This window comes from Vulpes lagopus, chromosome 6, assembly GCF_018345385.1.
Source record: "Vulpes lagopus strain Blue_001 chromosome 6, ASM1834538v1, whole genome shotgun sequence".
Taxonomy (NCBI): domain Eukaryota; kingdom Metazoa; phylum Chordata; class Mammalia; order Carnivora; family Canidae; genus Vulpes; species Vulpes lagopus.
This window is the reverse complement of record NC_054829.1, coordinates 83,151,544-83,166,650: the sequence shown is the minus strand read 5'-3', so window position 1 is coordinate 83,166,650 and position 15,107 is coordinate 83,151,544. Positions and strand designations below refer to the sequence as shown.

General features: G+C 35.6%; 1 non-coding gene across 1 annotated transcript; it reads right to left on the bottom strand.

Annotated features, from left to right (window-relative positions):
- Positions 1-7,967: 7,967 nt before the first annotated feature.
- Positions 7,968-8,073, bottom strand: LOC121493996. Its single transcript, XR_005988644.1, has one exon. It is a non-coding gene; the product is annotated as a U6 spliceosomal RNA (small nuclear RNA).
- Positions 8,074-15,107: the final 7,034 nt, after the last annotated feature.

The window sequence follows — 15,107 nt, the reverse complement described above, 5'->3', positions numbered from 1 at the left end:
CCAAAAGCACAATGTCATTTTACATTTGAACAAACCTTACTAAACTTGCTCCCAACTGAATACTTTTCACACGTGAAATCATAACTTTAATTCAAAATAAGTCCTCTGAGACATTTACAGGGCAGTAAATGAGGCTAGTGAATGTAAAAATGAAAAAATGAACAACGCAGTCCTACAATGCAGGTAGATAAAGAGAACCTGAAAAGTAAAATGGGAAAATACATTCCCGGGCAATCCCTCTGTTCCAGGGGAAAAGGGGGGAAGGGGAGTTAACCAACAATAATAATCTCATCAACTGTTATAGAAAATTCTAGCTTATTTGGTTCTCACAAAAGCCTATGTAGTAGGTGGGGGTAGAAGATCATTAATCACAGGCAAAGCTTCTCAAGTTTAGAAAGCATATCTTTTCCCTAAGGTCACATAATTACCAAGACTCCTTCATTCAACATATATTTATGGGTCAGACACCTAGAATTAAAACAATGTGATAGTACAGAGAATGACTAGGAAATTATTAAATATTGAGTGATCAAGTGAAGCCCTCTCTAGAGCATTGTCTTTTAAGATGAAATCTAAAACAGAGGTTCATCCAAGGAAGATTAATAGGAAAAGCATACCATGGAGAGGCCACATATACAAAGGTGAGACAGAATGGGCTAGGTTCAAGAACCAAAACGCTGGTGGGCTGGAGAGATTGAGCAAGGAGTTCTGGAGAAACTGTCCCCCAGGGTGAATCCAGAGGATTCCCTTCCCTGGCATTCATACCCTTATGTAGTCCTCTCCCACATTGTACCAGAGTTGGTCTGCATTACCAATGGAATATAGCAGAAATGATGGTATATCACTCCTGGGATTAGGTTATGAAAAATTACATCTCTCTCTCTCTCTCTCTTTCTCTCTCTCCCTCTCTCCTCTCTCTCTCTCATCATCCACTCTGGGGGAAGCCAAGTGTCATCATGAGGTCACCCAAACTATGGAGAGGCTCATGTGGCAAGGAACCAAGGCCTATCGACAACACATAAGTAGGCTTGGAAGTGGATCTTTCAGCCCCAATGGAACCCAATAAAAATGGTGCCCCAGCCAACATCTTGACTACAGTCTCATAAGTCTCCCAGCTACGAGCATCTGGGTGGCCCAGGGGGTTAAGCATCTGACTCTTGATTTCAACTCAGGTCATAATCTCAGGGATGTGGGATTGAGCCTCCCCCAATGGATTCCATGCTCAGTGGGGAGTCTGCTTGAGATTGTCTCCCTTTTCCTCTACCCCTGCCCCTGTGCATGCATGCATCTGTATGTGTGTGCTCTCTTGCTCTCTCAAATAAATAAATAAATAAATAAATAAATAAATAAATCTTAAAAAATAAATTCTCTCAACTAGAACTATTAAGTTAAGCTGCTTCTAGCTTCCTGACTCACAGAAACTGTAAAATAACATGTTATTTTAAGCTGCAAACCTAGGGTAATTTGTTATACAGCAATAGATAACTAATAAGAGTTCTAAATCAGTGGTCTTTTCACTAGCCTATGCTATTAAAAGAATCTTATTAGAAATTCTTTTATACTATAAATCATTAACCTTAATTTAACCACTATTAAGCCTAGATTTTCATTATATTGGCTTATTTGGTGAGGCCCAACTCTAACAACTGCAGATCCTGGGATAAGACTACAAATGACAGTCCACAGGGTACCAGCGTAGCTCAGTGGCTGAGTGTCTGGCTTCAGCTAAGGTCCTGATCCCAGGGTCCTAAGATCAATTCCTACATAAGGTTCCCTGCGGGGAACCTGTTTCTCTCTCTACCTATGTCTTACCTCTCTCTCTGTGTCTCTCATGAATAAATAAATAAAATCTTTAAAAAAGAAAAGGAAAGGAAAGTCTACATACAATATGTCTAAGTATTTAAAATTTCTAACTAAGCTAATTGCTAAATAAAATGTGCCATATCCTTCTATATTGACAAACATACCTTTATAAGTTCCTGGAAGACCATGTTCCCAGACTTTTAGGAATTCAGCATATGAATACCATAGGCCCCAGCCCCTGGACACAGGCTAGTGGCATGCCCCCGCTTTTTTCTTGCCTCAGGCTCTATTCTACACCTTAAGGAGCTAGTTATACACACAAGTGATATGCCCCCAAACTACAAATCCACTCAGTTCTCATCCCACCATAAAGAGCTATGCTGTAGCTAACCCTTGGGAACCAGGAGAGGTCACACTGGACCCAGAAAATGTCAGCAGAGGTCCTAGAAATAGGTCTGGGACTTTTGGAGCAGAAATTCCTTGATCCCATATATCCAAGTGCATGGTCTAGAAAACAAAGCATGGCTCTTGATGGGCATATCCCACTGACTCTGCAAACTCTGTCCCATTGAAGGGGATATAGAAGGAGGAAAGCCTTCTAAAGTATGAGGCCTTTGGAAGTGGCCCCTCCTGTCTGAGTTGAAGCAAAATAATGATTAGAAATGGTGGTTTCTACCATTTCTTTCTTTGGGGAAGAGAAGAGTTCCCACAGAACTCCAAAGAGAAATGCACCAAGCGTCAAGAAGCACCTCAAACCAGAGATTCAGAACATTCTCAGTTGTGTCTGTCCATCTCTAACCTGTGATTTGATTTGCATTTTCTATATGCATCTCTTGCCCTCTCTCTCTGGACTCAATTCTTCTGCTTTTTTGGTCAATATAGAAGTAAACAAGGCCACTAGAATTGTCAGCCACCCAAAGAGAATGCTCTCATTGGCCCATTTGAGCCAGATTACAACTCCTAGACTAATCACTTGAGTTAGAGGGTAAAATTACATTGTACTAGTATATGGCAGCAATGGCTGTAACCTTGAAGGCAGATGTGAGAGAGTATTTCCTAAAGAAAGAGAGCCCTTCCTTTATATGTGCTCAACATGTTTATATAAAGAAGGATTTTATTTATTGAAATTATAAACAATTGCAAAGTTTAAAAATTCAGCTTTCACAAATAAAATCAAAGCAATTAAAAATAACCCAGAAAATGGGCAAGAAGTCTTCAAGAGACTAGAGGTCCAAAGAGAATAGAGTGGGGTTGTCACATACAATTTTGCAGTTGTGCAATGTTCAACTTCTAGGATGCACCATTCATGATGACCCTTTGTGACAGCACAGTCAATGAAATGTTCAGGGAAAGAAACTGGCTTTCTTTGGCAGAGATTGCTTGTTTTTTTTTTTTATTCACAAATCTTTCGCATAAAAATCATTACTTTTTTAAAAGTGTATAGTTTCAAAATTTCTAGTTGCTTATAGTCTGCGTACTCCAGTTATCTGTATCAAAATGATCATTATTAAAATTATTTGCTAATTTAGATTTACATAAAATGGCACAAATGACTTTTTTCAGATCAGTCTAAAACAAAACTAGAGTACTAATTTAAATGAGATTCTGATAAACAACCAGAATATACATCCCTTTGGTCTTTTTTCAGAGACAAGGCAGAGGTTTCTTGGGAAGAAATACCATTGATTCATTTTTGTAATTTGAGCTGCTGAAGGATGAAATGCATGCATTAGAACTCACCAAAAAGTCAAAGCAATTCACAGAAAACATATCAACTCACCATAAAGTTACAGGAAAAGTTTGTATATTTTCAAGAAATTTAATTGGTAAACTTAGTCTATCCTTCTGGGCAATTTAAGCATATGATCTCAAGCAATTCACTGGAAACCCTATTCAGCATAATACTCAATTATTGAAACATTTCCCAATACAAAGCTTTCAAAACAAAGAAGAAAAAATAATCATAGGAATATAATATATAACAAAAATCTCTCCATAAAAATAATTTTTCCACTGATAATAACCTCTTATAAAGCTCTCCTATGTATATTGTTTTGAAAACTTCTGTGTTCCAAGTTGTAATTATTAAATATTATTTATTTAGTCAGTGATCATAGCTGTTATTCTAAGTTTCTGATTTACTGTATAACAAAATTATGGTCAAAAGCAAAGAATTTAATATTTCAGTTAATTTGGACAACCTCATAGATGTTAATATATAGTTCTATTACATTTTTTAAAATAGAGAAAATAATTCACTGATGCCCATTATTATATTTGAACCCATTAGAGTTCAAGGATCTCAGTCTAGAAACCAGAGTTCTAAAATCATCATAAATTACATTTACTCTCTTAAACTTACACTCATAAGTATATATTAGATATACATATGTTGAAAATGTTCATGATAGAGACCATAATGTAATATTGGAACTGTCAAAGGTTAAAACTGTTAGTAACAAATATATATATATATATATATATATATATATATATATATATATATATATATAATTTGCAAAGTTTCTCAGTAATCGAGGAATATAAAAGCATAATATATATTCTCTCAGTAAGCTTGGAGGACACTGGAAGCTATAAGACATTTATTCACTTATCCAATCAACAAATAAGCAGTGGACACCACTGGTGCACCAGACTTTGTTAAGTACTTGGAAATTAAAGACAAATCCCTGCCCTCAAAGTACTCACTAACCAGTGCAGTGCAGGGTATGGGGGGTGGGGGGGTTGGAGGGGAGATTGTAAATAAATAAGTGCTACAATAGGCATTGATACTGAGTAGAATAGAGGCAGGAGGGAGAAATAGTCAACAACATTTGGAGTTTTAAGAAAACTCAGCCCCCCAAAATAGAGGTTATTAAGCATATAGACTTGAAATAGGATATTCCTGGTGTTACAAGAACGGTTAGTGAAAAAACTAAGACTGTCACAGTCTGGCATGCTTGGGGAACCGCAAGCAGGATATCAGGACATCATAGACCTGGAAACTGAAGTAGCAGAAAGGGTACAAGTGACAGGAATAGAAAAGTTTACAGAGTAAGACATATACATTAAAAAAATTTTTTTAAATAAAGATTGTATTTATTTATTCATGGCAGACACAGAGAGAGAGGGGCAGAGACACAGACAGAGGGAGAAGCAGGCTCCATGCAGGGAGCCCGACACAGGACTCGATCCCGGGTCTCCAGGATCACACCCCAGGCTGAAGGCGGCACTAAACCACTGAGCCACCCGGGCTGCCCTACATTAAAAAATCTGATGTGAGATAGAATACTATCAAAGTTATTATAGACTTACTCTATTAGACAATGGAAAATATTATAGATTTTTTAATGTGTAACTGCCATGATTACTATGCTATATTTTCTAATAAAATAAATGTAAATTAAAACCCTTGATACCAAAACTAAACAAACTACAAAAGAAAACCACAGAACAAGATTCCTCATGAATACAAAAGTTATCAAAAAATTAATAATCTAACCCTGCAATATTAAAAAAAATCATACACCAAAACCATTTGGAGTTTATCAAAGGGATGCACAGGTGGTTCAATATTTGAAAATCAATCATTCTAATTTGCCATATTAACAATCTAAACAAAAATGTATGATCATATCAATTAATGCAGAAAAAGCAAATCTCAACATCCATTTCTGATAAAAATTGCAGCAAACGAGGATATAGAAAAAACCTGATCCTCAATCTGAAAAGGGATATCTGCAAAAAAAAAAAAAAAAAAAAAAACACAAAAACTACACTAAACATCATATTTAATGTTGAAAGACTGTTTTTCCTTAAGATTGAGAGCAAGGCAACAATGTCCAATCTCATCATTCCTACTCAACATATAGAGTTTTAGCTAGTGAATAAAAGGAAAAATAAATAAAAGTCATATAGATTTAAAAAGAAGAAATAAAACTGTCTTTATTCACAAATACTATGATTGTCTATGTAGAATATGCCAAAAAAAAAACCCTAAAAAGCTTAGTTTAATAAACCCCCTACAACTAAAATGTTTTGTAGGATTATAGCATACAAGGTCAACAAACAAAAATTAATCATATTTCTATATATTAGCAATTTACAATTGGAAAATGAAATAAAAAATGAGTAACATTTACAATAGTTCCAAAAAAAATTAAATTCTTAGGTATAAATCTATCAGAACATGTACAAACTTGAGCCCTAAGCTTAAAAGAAATTCCTTTAGGGATCTGGAAAAAGGAGAAAATGACACCCAGGGGAGAGAAAATAAGATTTTCAGACATTTTAACATCAAGCTTCATTACAAAAATAAGTCTGAGTAATATATTTAAGACACTTGTATTAGCCAGAGTTCTCTAGAAGTGTAGAGAGAGAGAAAGCTTATTTTAAGGAATTGGTTCATGCAACTATGGAGGCTGGCAAATCTAAACTCTGCAGGGTAGACCAGCAAGCTAGAGACTAGAGAAGAGCCAACATTGCAATTCCAGTGCTGCAGAATTCCCTCTTGTTTGGAAAACGTTGGTCTTTTGTTTTATTTAGGTCTTCAACTAATTGGGTGAGGTCCATCTACATTATGGAGAGCAATCTGCCTCACTCAAATTCCACTGATATAAATGTTAATCTAAATCAAAAACACCCATACAGAAACATCAAGAATAATGCTTGATAATAGATCTAGGCATCATGGCCCAGTCAAATTGACACAAAAATTAATCATCACAACACTTAAGGAAAGAAAATGTGAACTAAAAATTTTATATAAAAAAAATGATTTTCAAGTATAAATGGCACAGATAAAACGTTAACAATATTAGGAACTCAGAGAACAGTGTGCTCATGAATCCCTCCTGAGGAATCAATGGATAGTCAGCTTCAGAAAATCAAAATAAGCAGAGAAACATTAACATAAGAATTGGTATAATTGAGAACTAGTGGGCTTCCAATAGCACAAAAGGAAAGACAACCTGACATGAGGTGCTTCCTGAAGGAACACCACACCACTTACATAATATTGCCAAAGGGATTAAACTCAAATTAGGATCGAACCTCTGGATCCAGCTGACCATTTACAGAAAATATAGAACACAGAAGAAAACTAAACTGACCCTTGAGTATGCAATGAACAAGAGCCAGAAAGTGGAAAACTATAGGTCACAGGACTCAATTTTTCAACAAATCAACGTTGGATAAGATAAGAGATGAAAGAATCTTTCTTTATCAAGTAAAGAAATTAAATTTATAAAAGATTTTTACATGCCAGATAAAACTAGTATTTAGGGATGCATACTGGGGTAATAAAGATATAAAGAAATACAATGAGGGGCATCTGGGTGGCTCAGTCAGTTGAGTAACCAACTCTAGATTTCAGATCAGGTCATGACTTCAGGGTCATGAGATCAAGCCCCATGCCAGGATCTGTGCTGGGGGCATGGAATCTGCTTCAGATGCTCCCTCTGCCTGTCTCTTTCCCTCTTCCTTTCTATCTCCACACCCCCCGCAACTCAAATAAATGAATGAATAAATAAATAGATAATAAATAAATAGATAAGTAAATAAATAAATGTAATGAGAGATTATAATAAAAATTAAGATATTGATTACTTTTGAGAGTAAGGAGATAGTGATTAGGATGCTTATGAGCAAGAACACAATATGATGCTAGTGGGCCTGAGGTACTTTTTGCCTTCCCATTTTCCTATTACCATAAAAACTTTTATAAGTTATAACTTATGACTATGTTGTTATAAAGGTATATACATTCATATATTAATGTTGTGTGCTAAGACATTTCCCTTTTTTTCTTAAAAAAACTAAAGCATCTTCATGAGCCCCTAAAATAAATCAAAATATCTTATAAGAAATTAAAGTATTTTCTTGAAGCTTACAACAATTGTGGGTCCAGGTAATTTGCCTACTGGACTTAATGAATATGTCAGCTTGTTTCTTTTTTTTTTTTTTTTTTTTTATGATAGTCATACAGAGAGAGAGAGAGAGGCAGAGACACAGGCAGAGGGAGAAGCAGGCTCCATGCACCGGGAGCCCGACGTGGGATTCGATCCCGGGTCTCCAGGATCATGCCCTGGGCCAAAGGCAGGCGCCAAACCGCTGCGCCACCCAGGGATCCCAGCTTGTTTCTTTTTTGTTTTTTCCTTTTTCTTTTTTTTATGGAATGCTTCACAAATTGTGTGTCATCCTTGCACAGGGGTCATGCTAGTCTTCTCTATGTCGTTCCAATCTTAATACATGTGCTGCTGAAGTGAGCACACATCAGCCTTGTCTCTGAGTTGGCTGACCAAGTTATATTTCTTGAACTGACTCATAGTCACAGGAGTATTTTCCTTGTTCACTAAGATATTTTAAAAATATAAATATATTATAAAAAGAAAAACTTATACACTGAAAATTGTAAAGCATTGATGGAGGAAACAAAAGAAGACTCAAATAAATGGAAAGACAGCCCATGTGTTTAAATTGGAAGAATTAATATTAAGATGTCCACACTACCCAAAGTAATGTCCAGATTAAATGTAAGACCTGAAACAGTAAAACTACTAAAAAATAACATAAGGAAAAAGCTCCTTGAGATTGGGCTGGGCAATGTTTTCTTAAGATATGACCCCAAAAGTACAAGCCACAAAAGCAAAAATAGATAAATAGGATTGCATCTAACTAAAAAGTTTCTTCACGGAGAAGGCAATAATTAACAGTGAAAAGGCAAGCTATTAAACGAAAGAAAATATTTGCAAACCACACATCTAATAAGGGATTAATATTCAAACTATATAAGGAACTCTACCAATTCAATAGCAAATACATAATCCAATTCTAAAATGGGCAAAAGATCTCAAGACATTTCTCAAAAGAAAACATATAAAAGGCCAACAAGTGAAAATGATAAGGTACTCAACATCATTAATTATCATAGAAATGCAAATTGAAACTATGAGATATCACTTCACATCTGTTAAAATGGCTATCGTCATAAAGACAAATGATAATAAATGTTGGTAGGATATGGAGAAAAGGGAAACCTTGTACATTATTTTTGGGAACATAAACTGGTACAGTCTTTATGGAAAACAGTATGGAGTTTCCTCAAAAAAATTAAAAACAGAACTCCCTGTGATCCAACAATCCCACTTCTGGGTTATCCAAATAAATAAATAAGTAAATCAGTACTATACAATCTCATATTCCTTGTAACATTAGTAATAATAGCCAAGATATGGAAACAACCTAAATGTCTGTTGGCAGATGAATGGATAAGGAATATATATATATATACACACACACACACCATAGAGTATTATTCTGCCTTAAAAAAAGAAAGAAATGCTTTCATTTGCAAGAATATGGATGGACCTTGAGGGTGCTACACTAACGGAAATAAGCCACACAGAGAAAGATAAATACTGCATGATCTCACTTATATAAAGAACCTAAAAAAATCAAATTCATGGAAGCATAGAGAAAAATGATGGTTTCCAGGGTTAGATATTGATCAAAGGGTACAAAGTTTCAGTTATGCAAGATAAATAAGTTCTAGAGATCTGATGTACAGTATGGTGACTATATTAAACAACACTATGTCGTATACTTAAAATTTGGTGAGAGTAAATAAATCTTAAGATTCTTAGGATACACAAAAAAAATGTCAACAACATAAGATGATGAATTTGACTGTGGTGATTATTTAAAAACGTATATTGGGGTACCTGGGTGGTGAAGCCAGTTAAGCATCTGCCTTCAGCTAAGGCCATGATCTCAGGATTCTGGGATCAGCCCAGCATCAGGCTCCCCTGTTCAGCAGGGAGTGTTCTTGTGTTCTATCTCAAATAAGTCTTTTTTTTAAAATCTTTATATATATATATATATATATATATATATATATATCTCAAAACATCAGATGATATACCTTAAATATATATGATTTTTGTCAATTACACTTCAAAAAAGCTGAAAAGAAAAAGGAAAAATATTACAGAGCCATAGATAGACTGAGGGATGACCTCTTGATGGAAACCTGGAGGCCATGGAGAGTACTTTCAAATTTCTGAAAAGAAATAACTCAAAATCTAGAGTTCTATACACAGCAAAAACGACCTTCAAAATGAAAAAAACATTTTCATGCAAATTAATCTCTAGTAACAAAAAGATGATTGGTGGTTGGGGCAGTGCAGAAAGATAGAGGGATTACCAAGGGGCAGGAAGAAAGTAGGGGCTATGAATGTGTCCACTATTTTTTATTGTGATAGTTTCACATCTGTATGCATATGACAAAACTTCCTAATGTGTACACTTCAAATATTTCCTGTTTATTGTATGTCAGTTATATCTCAATAAAGCTATTTTTTTTAAAAAAAAAAGATAAATAAATAAATAAATAAATAACACATTTTCAGACAAACAAAACTGAGGGAATATATCACCAGCAGACTCACCCTAAATTAAATTCTAAGGCTTAATTAACTGAATGTAAATAATTTTTTTTAAATTCTAAGGCTTATCACTACCTGTTTTTTCAAATTTTCATGCAAATCAGTTGAATAGGGAAATAACAGTTAAATTAACTTCTAAATTGATTTTAATTGATCTTTGTATTACTCTTTTTAATAAAGTAATAGCTGTTTAAGCAATCTTGCATGTGTTAAAACTTTAGTTTCCTACAAATTAACTTTTTATAGTAACTTTTAAAGTAAAACTAAATCCTACCTGGTGAAAATCCATTAATCTCATCATGTTCTTATTCTTACAAGTAAGGAAGCAGGGTTTCATATAGGGTGGCAAGAGGTTAAGGTAGTCCTTTTTGGAAGGGGAAAGGTGAGGTGAGGTAGTTTGTGTTGCTATGCTCTGATTCACAGTCTTGGAATCTTTTGTTCAGAGCTACAACAACATAAACATTTAAATAATCATCCTTCTTAGACTAAACTTTTGGTATGGAATTGTTATTTTGCTTGCCAATGATCTACATGGTGACCTATACCAAAAATCATAGAGAGCATTCTATGTTTTCCTAGGGAAGTATTAAAAATATTTATAGGCTTTGCTTGTTCTCGTTCATGGTTTCCACCATGCTCTATTGGCTTACAATTGGAATTCTAAGCACCAGAGGAACTTGGAACCTTGGAAATACCACAGAAAAGGAAAAAGGGGTTCAAGAAGAAGGAAAAGAGAACCAGGTTACAATTTATCAAGATTTATGTAAAGCAAGGAGAAAGACTATTATTTTAATGTTTGTCACCAAGGTGTTACTTCGGGGAAAAAAAAATGTCATTATATAAGGAAACACTTTGAATGCCTACTAACATGTAAAAAATAAGACCCTGAGATTAAGGATTGGCTGGAGAAAGTGAAAAGATTCTCTCAGCTGGAAAAAATAGGGAATATTTGAGAAGCCTGTAGAGCAAGAAGAAGGGAAAAGGGAAGAGAAAGGGAGAGAGATAAGGAAGCTGGGCAAACTGGCAGGTGTCTGGGCCTACCTAAGAAGCTGATTAACCAGGATATCTAAAGGATTTTAAAAAATAGGATATTAGTACTTAGTTTTATGCTGTTTGTTCCTCTGAGCTATAAGCCCCTTCCGACATTCTAAAACCTTTAATACATTCTGCTATCAATACAAGTTCCCCGTGAGAGTTATCTGAGGAAAAAATCCATGAAAAGGGGCCAGGTTCCATATTTGTCATTGGCAGAAAAAGGTGTAGAAGATTTAACATTCATGAAATCGAACATTCAGAGAGGCCAGGAAGATAGTCAAAGTGAGTTTGGTAATATAAACTTATAGGAATTTGCTGAAATCATGACAAAGTACCATGATTTCAAGCTCGGTATCAAGTACCGAGCTTCTCACAGAATATAGGAAAGTCTATATTTTATATAATCTCATAGACAAGGTGACTACAGTTGACATCTGGGTCCCATGTCTTTTTTTTAATCCTTTCTACCATCAAAAACATTGAAAAGAATATCTGATAAACACAAGCTTAACTGAAGATAACAAAGTAATCCTATAATGATCAAAATAGAGTGCTCTCATGAACCAAGTCAACATCCAGAAACTTTCAATGAATATCTTCTGGCTACCAACTTTGCCTCCCGCTTCAGCTTTGACTCCATTCTCTAACACTATGCTTCACACAGAGTAGGGACCTGAAAATACTGCTGAACCAAATAAATATATGGAGTAAGAGCTTATTCTTATTAAGATCTTCTCTTTAATATAGAGTATTACCATATTAAAGTTCTCATTAGACAGTGGCTATCCACGCAAGCAGGCACAGCTAGGACTTTCAAGCAACATATGGCATAAAAATATCATTTTAGAAATTGCTTGTTCCTGGAATAATACATATTTTTAAAGAACTGTCATTGGAAGTTTGGGGAAAAAACACACCCAGTGTTTAAATACCTCACTGTGTAGAGTTTGAATGCTTATGAATTCACACATGTGCACAGTGAGCAGAATTCCAGAAGTGGTAACCACTCCTTCTCACTAAATAACGTATTGACTGCAGATCATATAGGTAAGATTATTGAAAAGGAAAGAGGCTGAGTAGGTCATTGTATAACTGATATAGAAACAAACAAAAAATACTGAAGAAAATTTTAGAAGAGAAAAAAATAACAGAGAAAAGCTGTTTCAACGACTGCTGGAACAATTAAATTTACAGAGAGAGAAAAAAAAAAACCTGTTCTTCTCCCAAATACCTGCTCATTGAAACACCTCAATTATGAAGGAGTAGAATGAAAAATATACAAACTAATGAATAATTTATTTCAAAAAGCAATTTCCTTATATAGCAGGAGAAAAAAAAAATTAAGAGTTCGCAGCTCTATAGAAAGGAAAGATCACGTTAGTTTATAGGCCCTCGTTCAACTGAGCTACTTTGTAGAAAAGACAGAATTTATATCTGGAAGTGGAGAAAGAAGGTCACTATTCTGGGGGAAAAAATGAGAAAGAGAGAAGGAAGGCAAAGGGAGGGAGGGAAACCAAGCAAATGCTAAAAGCCCATGTATTCTGCAACAATTCCCTGTGTCGTAACATCTCCTCAAATACTTAGTTATTGCTGATGAAACTTACTAGATCTCTGTTGAATGTCACCTTATTAGGGAGGGGACAGAGTGAACTTTGTGCTCAGGTTGTAAAAGTATTATTTTCCAAAAGTTGTTTTCAATTCTCATAAAACATTAATAACTTACTCAGTTTATCAGTAAGAGGAGCAGCAGGATGGAAAACTGGTTCAGGGAGCACTGGAGGAGCTGGGTATCTGTAGCCACGTGAAAAGGAATGTCAGAATAAGATTGTTAGATTAGGTATAAAACCTGTTAGTGTCCTACAGGGTGATAAAAGCTTAACCTTAAGATAGAAACCATTTGTATTTCTACTAGAAAAAAAATTCAGAAGCTAACATTAATTTCACAGTCTGGGCTCTAAATCATAGCAAATAGTAAGCCAAAAAAGACATAATCCCCTTTTGGGGAGAATGACAGGACTATGGCCTGAACGCTAGCCACTTGGTTTTTGGAATACAGCTACACTCATCAGTTTAAATATTTCTTACAGGGATCCCTGGGTGGCGCAGCGGTTTGGCGCCTGCCTTTGGCCCGGGGCGCGATCCTGGAGACCCAGGATCGAATCCCACGTCAGGCTCCCGATGCACGGAGCCTGCTTCTCCCTCTGCCTGTGTCTCTGCCTCTCTCTCTCTGTGTGTGACTATCATAAATAAATAAAAATTAAAAAAATAAATAAATAAATAAATATTTCTTACAGCTGCTTTCAAGCTACAACAGCTAACTTGTGTAGTTGCGATAGAAATTGTATGGCCTTAAATAAAATCTTAAAAAAAAAAAAAAAGGGACGCCTGGGTGGCTCAGTGGTTGTGTCTCAGAACTCTGGGATCAGAGTCCCGGGATCGAGTCCCACATCGGGCTTCCTGCATGGAGCCTGCTTCTCCCTCTGCCTATGACTCTGCCCCTCTCTCTCAAATAAATAAGATCTTTTAAAAAAGAAAGAAGGAAATTGTATAGCCTGAAAGTCTACAATATTTACCATCTGACCCTTTAAGGAAAAGTCTGTCTAGGTGACTAAATAAATTACTGAGATAGACAGTACAAAAAAAAAAAAAAAAAATCCAATGGGACATTGAAAGGACATGCTGCCCAATCTGCTTTGCTTCCAAAATTTGAGCAAATTTTCTTGACAAGAAAGTTTAGGAGGGATAAAGTATAGCTTTTTGGTTCAAGTTTCAGACCACAAAAGTGTGAAGCCTAGAAACTAGCAAAAATCAGGAAAGAGCTTTGAACTTCCACAGACAATGGAATTGACTGGAGCCATAATCCAATCATACTTGCAAGGGGCAAGATTGCTGCGGATGGTCTCCAGGCAATACAGTAACGAATGGAGTCAATATAGATTGTCTGTATTTTCTCCTTCTCTCTATAAAACACAGTGATAACTGTTCATAATCCTGGGATACAACACAATTCTGAAGTCTGGTAGTGTTTCATGAAAAGTTCTCTAATCTTGTTCAGCATAGATTCAGCAATAGAGTGTTCTCTTAGCCTGAGTCTTATGGCACAAATAATATGTAATGCAAACCTGTGATAATGATTTTCAAATTGCACTCTCTGTAAGGGAAGGTGGAAGCAAGATAGAGAAGTCAGCAACAAAGATTTCCAGCTTTCCTCTCTTATTTTAATCACTGCATCTGCCTTTTACCAATTTAAAATAGCAAGTTTCCACTTCAAACTAAGACCTATTTGGAGAAAAAAATATTAAAAAAAAAACACACACACACAAAACAAGCAAAAAATTTTAAAAAGGGCTCAAAGGGCTCAGCTCAAGAATATGCATTTTTCTTTCTTTTTTTTTTTTTTAAAGATTTTATTTATTTATGAGAGACAGAGAGAGAGAGAGAGAGAGAGGAGACGCAGGCAGAGGGAGAAGCAGGCTCCATGCACCGGTAGCCCAACGTGGGATTCAATCCCGGGTCTCCAGGATCGCGCCCTGGGCCAAAGGCAGGCGCTAAACCGCTGAGCCACCCAGGGATCCCAGCTCAAGAATACTCAATGAAAAGAGAACAAACATAAATGAAACGGGATTTGACAGCAGATCCTATAGCCATTAAAAAGATACCATTAAAAGTATTCTAAACATTTTTAAGGTACTATGAACAACTTTATTCTCACAAATTTGACAACTTGAAAGAAATGGACCAATTCCTCAAAACCCACAAACCACCAAAAATCAGCCAATATGAAATAGGCAACCATAATAGTCCTATAATCACTGAAAAGAACTT